A 12,259-nucleotide genomic window follows, 5' to 3' on the forward strand; every position below is an offset into this window, starting at 1 on the left:
ACAAGGGTGGACTGGGATCTCATATTCATTATCTGATGCTGTCCAGCAATATTCAGTCTCCCAGAGGGACCAGAATCTTGAACTTGGGCCCAAGGACTCTCAGGGTGCAGTGCACATTTACCCAGAATGGATTGAGGACTGAGCCCCAGGAGTGAGAACAAAGTCAGATTAAAGGGTTGCATTGCTCTGAACTTGATGAGCCTTTCACTTAGGTAACAGGGAGCTGTAGCAAACTACTATCTACTGGAGTGCCAACAAGAAGCAAGTTTATAGCTATTAGCCTCTTTGTTTTGCTGGTCTAGTTTGAGAGTAGGGAGCTAAAGCCTCAAGGCCACATATGAATGGGATGAGCTCCCCTGTAAAATAGAAGGGCATAGCAGAATGAAATGGAAAGTGGAATCAACAATATATTCTTTAAAAGAAATATACTTTTTTATTTTTTTTTATTTTAAACAAGAAGTTTATTTAAACAACAAGATGTTTGACTTAAAGGGAAAACTATCTAGGATCAATTCCTTTATAGTAATTTATCCCTACTGAGAGACAGAGATTGCCCTACATGTAACAGCTACATACAAAAAAGTTATAAAATCGTCCTTGGTTTTACAATGATAAAAGAAAAATATTGAAATTATCCAATCAAACAAGGTATGCAAGGATTTTTTTGTTGTTGTTAAACAGTGAGAGCAAAATAACTTACTGGAATATAAAGATAAAAGTTGAATGAGCATGCCACTAATGGAGAAAAGGGATATTTTCACAGAAGCAGTTTGTTTTTTCCCTTCCCCATCTCCATTTGATGTTGATCAAAACATACCATAGGCCGTTTAGTTAAAAAAAAAAAAATACGCATTATGCCTGTGCACATACACCAGTTACTTTATGCACAATAAAGGAATGGGGGAAGGGAATCAAAGAAGAGAGAAAACTATACTGCAGTAGTCAGGATGTGGATGAACCAAATCTTGGTTTTCTAATTGTGAATGTATTGACTTCCTTGGGAGCACAGTTCTGGAGCACAGTTGTAGATTTTCTTTTTAGTAAGCGCCTCCTGTCTGCTACTGGAATACATCAATTGTATCTTCATCCTCCATTTCCAACTGTGCAGGTGTGTCTGTTTCATTGATTGGTTGCCCATCAAATCGGAATCTGATCTGCCTCATTGACAAACCCTGTCGTTCACAATAGGCTTTCATTAGTTTACTAAGTGGTGTGTGCCTCTTAATCTTAAATTGCACCACCGAACCATCTTGCCCTGCCACCTTCAAATTAATGTGGTCGTTGTTTCCAGTCTTGACTCCTTCCTTCGGTTTCTCGTCGGCCATGGCGAGTCCGGGGGTCTCCTCAGCTGCCGCTTCACAAAAGAGGCACCAGGACGGTCTGCTCCAAGGGAACGGGGGGAGAAGCAGCAGCGGCAGGAGCAGGAGCAGGAGCAGGAGCAGGAGCAGGAGGAGGAGGAGGAGGAGGAAGAGGATGGTGGTGATGGTGAGGAAGAGGAGGAGGAGAAGAAGGAGGAAGAAGTGGAGGAGGGGGAGAAGGAGGAGGAGGAGGACGAGGAGGAGAAGGCAGCGGCGGAGGTCAGAAATATACTTTCAATAAATGAAAGAAATATACTTGAAAGAAACACTCACATCACCTTAAACTAAGGAGCTAGAGCAGAATCTATTATCCTTCATCTCAGCTCAGAAAAGCAAAAAATAGACGAAAAATAAACAGTGATAATACATGATGAATTAATTCAATGAATTAATGACAATGAATTAATTCCAATACTTAGTTTATCTAAATACTTAAAGGAAAAGCTAAAACAAGCTATAAGGAGCAATATATAGTAATACTATAATAGTAGGGAATCTCAATGTACAAGTTTCAGAGTGAGACAAATCTAACAAAGGATTTTTTAAAAAGACGTTAAGGGTATGAATAGCATTTTAAAAAGGTTATCTATGATAGACCTCTGACAATTGTTGAATAAGAACAGAAAGGTTTGTGTGTGTCCATGTGTCTGTGTTGTAACTAGGTGGTACAGGGGATAGAGTGCCAGGGCTAGAGTCAGGAAGACTCATGTTCCCAAGTTCAAAACTGGCCTCAGACACTTACACAGATACTAGCCTCAGACCCTGGGCAAATCACTTAACCCTGTTTTCCCCAATTTCCTCATCTGTAAAATGAGCTAGAGAAGGAAAGAGAAAACTACTCCAGTATCTCTACTAAGAAAACTCAAAATGAGGTCATGAAGGATTGGGTACAACTGAAAAACAACTGAACAACAACAAATGTATTTTTGTATATGTGCATTTATTGCTACACTGTGTATGGTATCTTTAAAAAGTGATCATATATTACACTACAGAAATCTCATAAAACAATCCAGAAAAGTAGATATAATAGACAAATCTTTTATTGATGACAATGCAATAAAAGTTATATTCAATAAAGGGTCATTGAAGATAGGATTAAAATTAATTATAGATTAAATAACTTATTTCCTTTAAAATTGGTGGACCGAAAAAAACTGTATTCCTTTCACGGCCAATCTTCTATTATAACTGCAGAACTATTGTCTTTACCAGTGTTTGCTGTTTGAATTGCAAGCATTCTTACTACTCCAAATGCTTTTCGATCTCTTTTCACTACATCTCAGACAGTTTAATAAATACGGCCCATGCAAAAAAAAAAAAAAAATTGGTGGACCATGGAACAAATCACCAAATCATTTAAATGACATGTCATTTCACTATGGCTTAAGACAACAATGAGACCACACACCACAATTTGTGGGATATAGTCAAAGCAGTCACTGGGAGAAAATTAGTACTTGAACTCTTTCTACATCAACTAAAGAGAGAAAGAGTATATCAATGAATTGGGTATGGAACTAAAAAAAAAGCCAACATATTAAAATAACAACAAAAACAACAACAAAAAACCAAATAAACACAAAAAATAAAATTCTGAATATCAAAAATATTAAAAGTAAAAATACTGATTCAGAAATAGAGAAGCTGACCCGTGGAACCAATTAGATATACAATATACAGAAGGACTTACTGTCAAAAATTTCTGGGAAAATTGAAATGCTATCTTGCAGAAACCAAATATAGAGCAGCATCTCACCTCCTAAACAACTTTTGTCCCTTGGCTTTTTAAAATATTTATTTATTTATTTTTAGTTTTCAACATTCACTTTTATAAGATTTTGATTTCTAAATTTTCCTCCCTCCTTCTACTCCCCCTCCCCAAGATGCATGCAATCTGATATAGGCTATACATGTACAATCATATTAAACTTTTTTCCACATTAGTCATGTTGTGAAAGAAAAATCAAAACAAAAGGGAAAAGTCATGAGAAAGAAACACAAACAAAAACAAAAAGAAAAAAAAGAGTATTCTTTGATCTGTGTTCAGACCCCTTAGTTCTTTCTCTGGATGTAAATAGCATTTTCCATCATGAATCTTTTGAAGTTGTCTTAGATCATTTCATTGCTCAGAAGGACTAAGTCTAACAAAGCCAGTCAGGGCACAATGTCGCTGTTACTGTGTACGATGTTCTCCTGGTTCTACTCATTCCACTCAGCATCAATTCATGCAAGTCTTTCCAGGTTTTTCTGAAGTCTGCCTGCTTACCATTTCTTATGGAACAACAGTATTCCATTACAATCATATACCACAACTTGTTCATCCATTCCCCACTTGATGGGCATCCCCTCAAATTTCTAGTTCTTTGTCACTACAAAAAGATACTAAAAATATTTTTGTACATATGGGTCCTTTTCCCTTTTTTATGATCTCTTTGTGTCCCTTGGCTTTTGAGACAGTGAAATTGACATTGAAACAAGCCATAAATAAACTCTCAAAAAAGAAAAGAAACCTCTTGAGAACAGATGAATATATAAGGGCAATCCTTCAAACATTCAAAGAAAAATTAATTCCAATTTTACACAAATGACTTGCAAAATAGAAAAAGAAAGAATTCCACCAAATGTTTTCCAAGGTTCAAATGTCATTATGATACCTAAACCGGAAAGAGTCAAAATAGAGAAAGGAAACTATAGATCAATATCCCTAATGAGCATCAAGGCAAAAATTTTAAATAAACTATAAACATATAAAGATAAAATAATATAAAATACATTATGGAACTATATCACAAAGATATATATATATAATATATATATGCACATATATATATATATATATGGTATACATGACCAGGTTGGATTTATACCAGGAATACAGAGATGGTTTAGTTTTAGGAAAACTACAAATGTTATTGTACATATTAATTATAAGAACAGCAAAAATCATATGATTATAATAGCAGATGCAGAAAAGGCTTTTGATACAACATTCATTTTTATACATATGTATGTGTGTGTGTATGCATATAAGACTTAGGACCTTTCCTTAAGATCGGTAGGAAGAGCAGCTCTTTAAAACCAAGAGCCAACATTCTGCATAATGGTGATAAACTAGCGACCTTTCTAATAAGATCATGGATACAGTAAGGCTGTTTATTGTTACTATTACTATTGGACATACTGCTAGAAATGTTAGAGTTATGAGACTAGAAAAAGAATCTAAGGAAATAAGAGAAGTTAAAGAAGATACAAAATGATCACTTTGTAGTTGATATAACAATATACTTAGAGAACCTCAGAGAATCAACTAAAAAACTGAAACAAAGTAACTTCACCAAAGTTACAGGGTATTAAAAAGTCCACATAAATCATCAGCGTGTCTGTACAGTACCAACAACACTGAACAGGAAGAGAAAAAGAAATTTCATTTAAAATAACCAAAGAATGGCTAAGATTTTGGAGAGTCTGCATATCAAGACATACCCAGGAACTATATGAATGCAACTACAAGACATTGTCTTTAGAAATTATTGTTCAGTCTCTTCAGTCATGTCTGATTTTTTGTGGTTCCATTTGTGGTTTTCTTGGCAGAGATACTAGAGTGGTTTGTCATTTCCTTCTCCAGCTCAGATGAAGAAAGTGAGGAAAATAAAGTTAATTGACTTGGGGTTACACAGCTAATAAGTGTCTGAGGTCACATATGAACGCAAGAAGATGGGTGTTCTTGACTGCAGGCCCAGCACTCTGTCACTGTGCCACCTAAGTTGCCTTGTTTCTAGAAATAGAGACCTTAATAATTGGGGAAATTTTTCATTGCTCATAGGAAGGCTAAACCAATGTCATAAAAATGACAATAGTAAAATTTCTTATTTTATTTCATACCACCCAACCAAAGGATTATTTTACAAAGCTAGAAAAAAATGAAATTCATTTAGAGGAACAAAAGACCAAGAATCTCAAGGGGACCTATCAGTACCAGACCTCAAACTATACTACAATAAAATATTTATCAAAATGATATGGTACTTATATTAAATTGCTTAGCATCTTAGAGAAAAGGAAGGGAAAAGAGGAAGGGAGAAAATTTAGAACTTAAATGTTTATGAAAAAATGAATGTTAAAAATTGTCTTTACATATAATTGGAAAAAAATACTGTTTAAAAGAAAAAAAATTATATGGTACTGATTCAGAAGTAGAGAAGTTGATCCATGGAAACAATTAGTTATACAACATATGGAAGAAATCACTGTCAAAAATTACTGAGAAAATTGGAAAACTACTTAATATAGAGCAATACCTCACATCTTAAACCACTTTAAACTTCTGTGCCTTGATATTTGAGACAGAGTATCAGTCAGTAACCATTTATTAAGCATCTATTATGTGTCAGAGATAGAGCAAAGCATTGAGGATTTAAAAAAAAAGGACAATCCCCAATTTCAAGGAACTTACATTCGGAAGGGGGAAAAGAACATGAAAACAACTATGTTCAAACAAGATACATACAGGAAAATTTGGAGAAAATTCAATCGAGGGAAGGCATTAACATTTAAGGGAAATCAGGAAAGGTTTTTCTTAGGAGATGGTATTTCACCTGGGACTTGAAGGAAGCTAAGGGTAGAGATGAGACTGAAGAGTATTCTAGGAAGTGAAAGATAGAGTCAGGAGATGGAGCATCTTATGAAAAAAAATCCAATGTCACTGGATTTCAGAGCATAGGATGGGAAGTAAGGTAGAAGAAGACTAGAAGGTTTGGAGGGTCTCAGGTGGTAAAAGACTAAATTCCAAATTCAGGAGTTTTTATTTTATCTTGGGTGTGATAGGAAGCCAATAGTTTGTAGAATGGTGTGTGTGTGTGTGTGTGTGTGTGTGTGTGTGTGTGTGTGTGTGTATGTGTGTGTATGAGACGTGTTCAGATCTGCTCCTGTACTGCTTTGGCAAGTTCCAGGTGTACTCCTCTCCAACTAAGAATGACAATCTCAGTCTTAGAGATCACAAGTATTCCTTTCTTAAAAATATATAATATTTTCTTTTCCCCCAATTACGTTAAAACAATTTTTAACCTATAGAACAAAATGCCATCTCTAGCTTTTATCTCCCACTATTGCCCTACTTGACTCTTTCTCTCAGACCACATTGGTCTCTTCTTTGTCAGTGAATGCACTTAATTCCCCTACTTCTCCATCTTTGCTCTGTGCACTCGACTTGGGGTTCTTTACTTATCCAATTTCTAGCTATCCTTTAAAGCCCAACTCCAGGCCCTCTTCCAATCTCTTCTCTGAACTCACAAAAGGTTAAAGTTAAAAAGGATCCTAGGGACCATTAAACCAATCTCCCCCATTTTACAGAGGGAATTGAGGCCCCCAGAGGTAAAATATCATGCCCAACATCATGTAGCCAATCAGTGACTAATGGGACCAAAGGCCAAGTGCCTGACTCTAAAGAGCACATATGCCACCATATTGCATTGCTAACTCTTTCCTCTGCAAGCCATCAAATAATCCAACCATCCCCTGATCTAGATTCTGGCCTTGCCTTCAGCCTTTGAGCTCATAGTCATTCACCCCATTAGAGAGAAGATCCCTCAAACTGTTCTCAAGCTTCTTCAAATGTAGCAACTTTATAATTTGGATCAGCATAAATCACCTCCAAGTGCATTTGGATTCCAAGGGGGAAACTATACCATGTGTCTTGGGTCTTATGACAAAACTACCAGTGGAAAGGTAACAAGGCATGACAGTGGGATCAGGCTGAGACTCTTGGACATGTCCCCACCAGGAATTAATCACATATGTGTTGACTCTTCTCCACTTTGAGAAGTCCTGATTCTGCTTTTGACATAATGTTCACTATAGTTCCTTTCTGCCTAAGTCTCATGATTGAGGAATAAAAATGGGAGAACCTTGGATCTGCCTCTTCACATATTGGCAGCAAATCCTTGGGTTCTGGTTACCTTCTAGTGATGGTTTCTCTGTCACTGTATCCTGGAAACCTTCCTGACATGAGCCCATAGTTTTCCTGCTCTCCTGGGAAAGGCTAGGCTTGACTACCTCACCTCTCCTGAGGTGATCCTGCACTCATATGCTTTAAGGGCTATATTCAGATGTGGGTCTCCTCTAGTGCCTGAGGAAGAGATAGTACAATCAGCGTTTCACTTATTTGGGAATGGCTTCTCCTACATATCTGGATCCCTGCTTTTTCCTGTTTTATAGATGACCCATACTGGGCCTTGTCTCTGAGAGATGGCTCAACCTTGACTGTTGAATCAGAAATAAATCAATGCTGGCCCTAGAGGTCACCCATGCCTGCTTTGGCATGGACAGCAAATCTGGAAACACTCCCCTCCCCCTCAATAAAACCTCCTTTAACCTGGCTAAGAGATACCCACCATGGTTCCCAAAGAAAGGTGGGGGTGCTCCAGAAGGACTAAGGGGTACTCACCATGACTCCCCAGGCAGGCTGAGGAAGTGCCCCAGGAAGGCTAAGGGATGCCCACCATGGTTCCTAAAAAAAGCTAAGGAAGTGTCCCAGGAAAGCTAAAGGTGTACCATCATGGCTCCCAAAGAAAGCTGAAGGGTACCCCAGGAGGGCTGAGGCACACCCACCATGGCTCTCCAGGTAGTCTGAGGGGCACCCACCATGGTTCTTCTGAAGGGTTGTGGGGTGCTTACCACAGCTCCCCAGGTAGGCTTTCGTGTAATAGGCACAATTGAGAAACAACAAAGGTTTCAAGGAGTATAGGAGGGTTTAGTTTGGAAAAGAGAACAATTACTGAGGAATACACTGGAAGCCCAAGCTCACTCTCTTCAAGCATGGGAAGATTAGACTTTCTCTAGTTGGTCCTAGACAAAAGAGCTGGAGAGGTTCCAGGAGTCTGGAGAATTCTTTCTGAGGCAATCATACCTTGTTGTCTACTTGAGGTGAGGCAGGTGTCTTTTGGGTAAAAGAGACATTCCCAAATAATGGAAATGACCCCAACTTGAATGGGCTGTCTGGAGATTCAGTAGATTCTCCCTCCCTGAAAGTGTTTGAGTAGCACTAGATTCCCCCATTTGGGAAGAGGCTGAATGCTGCCTTATCAGGGAGATTGTAGAGAGGAGTCACCCCTCAGGTAGGGGTTGGTTGGACTAAATGAGCCCTGGAGAATTGCCTTCCAACTCTGAGATGCTGAGTCTGTTTTACAGGAAGCCATCCCAATTTGGCCAGTTCTAATTGCTAGTAAATTCTCTCTTAAGTTGAGCTGAAATTTGTTTCTCAATAACATCCATCTACTGATTTTCATTCTGTCCTCTAAAATTATGAGTGTGAGGGTTGAATCTTTCACTTTAAACACAATTTTAGGAAAACCATAGTAATACATTTTAAATGATCTTTGAAATGTTGATATTTACCCACAAACAACATCAAGATGATCTTAAAAATCTAACTAAACACTGTTGGATAACAGAGGCTACCAGCTTATCAAAAAGAACAGACCTCAGAAGAGTTAACTCACCTGCCAATAAGACTGAAAGATATTGTTACTTGACCTGGTCTCTCCGAAGAGGTGATATCTTCTTGTATGTAGTATGTATGCCAGGTTGTCATGGAGAGTCTGCCATGACTCATCCAATCTACTCACCACTGTGTCTTTTTGGCCTGATGATACCTCCAAAAAAAAATTGAAAGGTATGTTTGAGGACTAGGAAGTCTTTGAGCAGGAAACTGAAAGATATGGGATATGAATTGTGGTGAATTGGAAAGAGCCCTGTATTTACCTTCAGAAGACCTCGGTTTGAATCCTTCCTCAACACTTCAACCATATGCATAACCTTGGGTAAGTCATTTTCCTACACCAGGTCTTGCTTTCCTATGAAATGAGAAGGGGTTTGGATTATGTGACCTTTAAGATCTCTTCCAGTTTTCTCTAGAATTCTGTGTAATGATTTCAGCTCTTGGTCTAGGTGAGAACTGGGACTTACTTTTGTGTTTCTGTCTTTATTTTCAAGTTTGGATGATGTCAGAGTTTACCTGCCAAAACAAACCCAGGGACTATAGTGAACACAATTACAAAACACTTTTTGCACAAACAAAGTCAGATCTAAGTAAGTGGAAAACATCAGTTGCTTGTGGATAGGCCAAGATAATGTAATAAAAATGACAATTCTACCTAAATTAATTTACTTATTCAGTGCCATACCAATCAAACTACCAGATAATTATTTTCTAGAGCTAGAAAAAATAATATCAAATTCATCTGAAAGAACAAAAGGTCCAGAATATCAAGGGAATGAATGAAAAGAAAGACTAGGGAAGGTGGCTTAGCTCTACCTACTCAAATTGTATTATAAAGCAGCAATCATCAAAACCATTTGGTACTGGCTAAGAAATAGAAGGGTAAACCAGTGGAATAGGTTAGATACTCATGGCACAGTAGTCAATGAATATAACAATCTACTGTTTGATAAACCCAAGGACCCCAGCTTCTGGGATAAGAACTCACTGTTTGACAAAAACTGCTGGGAAAACTGGATAACAGTGTGGCAGAAACTGGGCATAAACCAATTTGATACTGTACACTAGAATAAAGTCCAAATGGATACATGATCTAGGTATAAAGATTGATACTATAAACAAATTAGGGGAGCAAGGAATAGTGTATTTGTCAGATTAATGGAGAATGGAGAAATTTTTGCCCAAACAAGAGACAGAAAACATTATGAAGTACAAAATGGATCATTTTGATTATATTAAATTGAAAAGTTTTTGCACAAACAAATCCAATGCAACCAAGATTAGGAGGGAATCAGAAAACTGGGAAAGAATTTTTGTAACTAGTGTCTGTGATAAAAACCTCATTTCTAAAATATATAGAGAACTGAGTCAAATGTACAAGAATAAAAGTCATTCCCCAATTGGTAACTGGTCAAAGGATATGAACAGGCAATTTTCAGAGGAAAAAATTAAAGTTATCTATAATCATAAGAAAAAATGTTCTCAATCACTATTGATTAGAGAGATGCAAAGTAAAACAACTCTGAGGTACCACATCACACTATCAAACTGGCTAACATGACAAAACAGGAAGATGATAAATGTTGAAGAAGATGTGGGAGAGTTGGAACACTAATTCATTGGTGGTGGAGCTGTGAGCTGATCCAGCCATTCTGGAGAGCAATTTGGAACTATGCCCAAAGGGCTACAAAAATGTGCATACCTTTTGACCCAGCAACATTGCTTCTAGGACTGTATCCCAAAGAGATCATAAAAATGGGAAAGGGTCCCCATGTACAAAAATATTTATAGGAGCTGTCTTTGTGGTGACGAAGAACTAGAAATTGAGGGGATGCCCATCAACTGGGGAATGGCCAAACAAGTTGTGGTATATGAATGTAATGGAATTAGTAATTATTATGCTATAAGAAATGATGAATAGGAAGACTTCAGAGAGGCCTAGAAGGACTTATATGAACTGATGTTGAGTGAAAGAAGCAGAACCAGGAGAATTTTGTACACAGGAACAACCACAATGAGAAAGGAATTTTTCTGGTAGACTTAGCCCTTCACAACAATGAAAGGATCTAAAAAGTTCCCAATGGACTCCTGAGGCAAAATGCCTTCCACATTCAGAGAAAGAACTATGGAACTGAATTGCAGAATGAAGCAGACTATTTTCTCTTGTGTTATGTTTTGTTTTTGGTTTTTTTTCATGGTTTCTATCATTCATTTTAATTCTTCTATGCAATATGACTAAGGTGAAAATGTATTTAATAAGAATGTATGTGTAGAACCTGCATAAAATTCCATGCTGTTGTGGGGAGGGAGGGGAGAAGGAAGGGAGAGGGGGAGAAAAATCTAAGATATATGGAAGTGATTGTAGAAATCTCAAAACAAATAAATTAATTAAAAAAAACTTTACTGATGTTTTTGATTTCTGAACAATCAGTCCTTTGTTGGCATATGTTGAGCTTCCAGTCCATTAAAATCCTGAGATCTTTTTCAGAAAAACTGCTGGTACTTGAATCTATCTTTTCAGATTCCTTCCTGTAATGCTGATGTATCCTTCTTCATCCTTTTAAATTGTCCTTCTTTCTCCTAGTTCTGTTCCCTCCTTTCATCTAGGAGTAGAATCTGCACCAATTATTGGACCTGAAAATTCTTCTCCTTCAAATTTCCTCCATTTCTCCCAAATTTAGACCAGTTTCTCCTCCCCAAAATCAACCTCTCACATACTTTGTTTGCCCAAACCCTCCTTGTCACTTAAAATATTTCCTTCTCCTTAACTGGCTTAAGTCTTCTCTTCACTTGCTCCTCTCCCACACTCTTCTCCCACAGAAGCTTGAAGTAGAAAGTTTATTAGATTTGAACTCAAAATGAGTTTGAAAACTGCTCATACCTCTTACTAGCTATGTGATCATGGGTAAGTCACTACCTCACCTCTCTATTTCCTCATCTGTTAAATGGACAAAAGAGGAAGACTAGCACTGGCTTCAATAAATAACCCATCAATTATTGGGAGTCTCACCTGAGGCACTATATCAAAATCAGCCATTACTATTATTATTTCTTCAAGGATCTATGATTTACCCACATGAGAAACCAAATGAAACCCCATCCAGGCTTCATATTTCCTCAATTTCTCCTAATTTTGATCAATTTCTCCTCTCCAAAGACAACCTCTGACCTACTTTACTCATCCTAAACTCTCCATGTTACCTACAAGATTTTCTTCTCCTCTGGCTTAGTCCTTCTCTCTTTTTACATTCCTCTCCCATACCTTTCTCTCACAGAAGCTCAAAGTAGAAAGTTTATTAGATCTGGAGTTAGAAACACTTGAGTTTGAAAACACCCATACCACCAACTAGCTGTGTGATCATGGTAAGTCATCAACCTCCTTCTATCTAACCCTCATCCATCA

At 37.5% G+C, this 12,259-nt stretch overlaps 1 pseudogene; it reads right to left on the reverse strand.

The window, feature by feature from the left end:
- Window positions 1–857: 857 nt before the first annotated feature.
- On the reverse strand, window positions 858–1,340 carry LOC140531383 (small ubiquitin-related modifier 2 pseudogene; annotated as a pseudogene).
- Between the last annotated feature and the right edge of the window lie 10,919 nt (window positions 1,341–12,259).

This window comes from Notamacropus eugenii, chromosome 3, assembly GCF_028372415.1.
Source record: "Notamacropus eugenii isolate mMacEug1 chromosome 3, mMacEug1.pri_v2, whole genome shotgun sequence".
Taxonomy (NCBI): Eukaryota; Metazoa; Chordata; class Mammalia; order Diprotodontia; family Macropodidae; genus Notamacropus; species Notamacropus eugenii.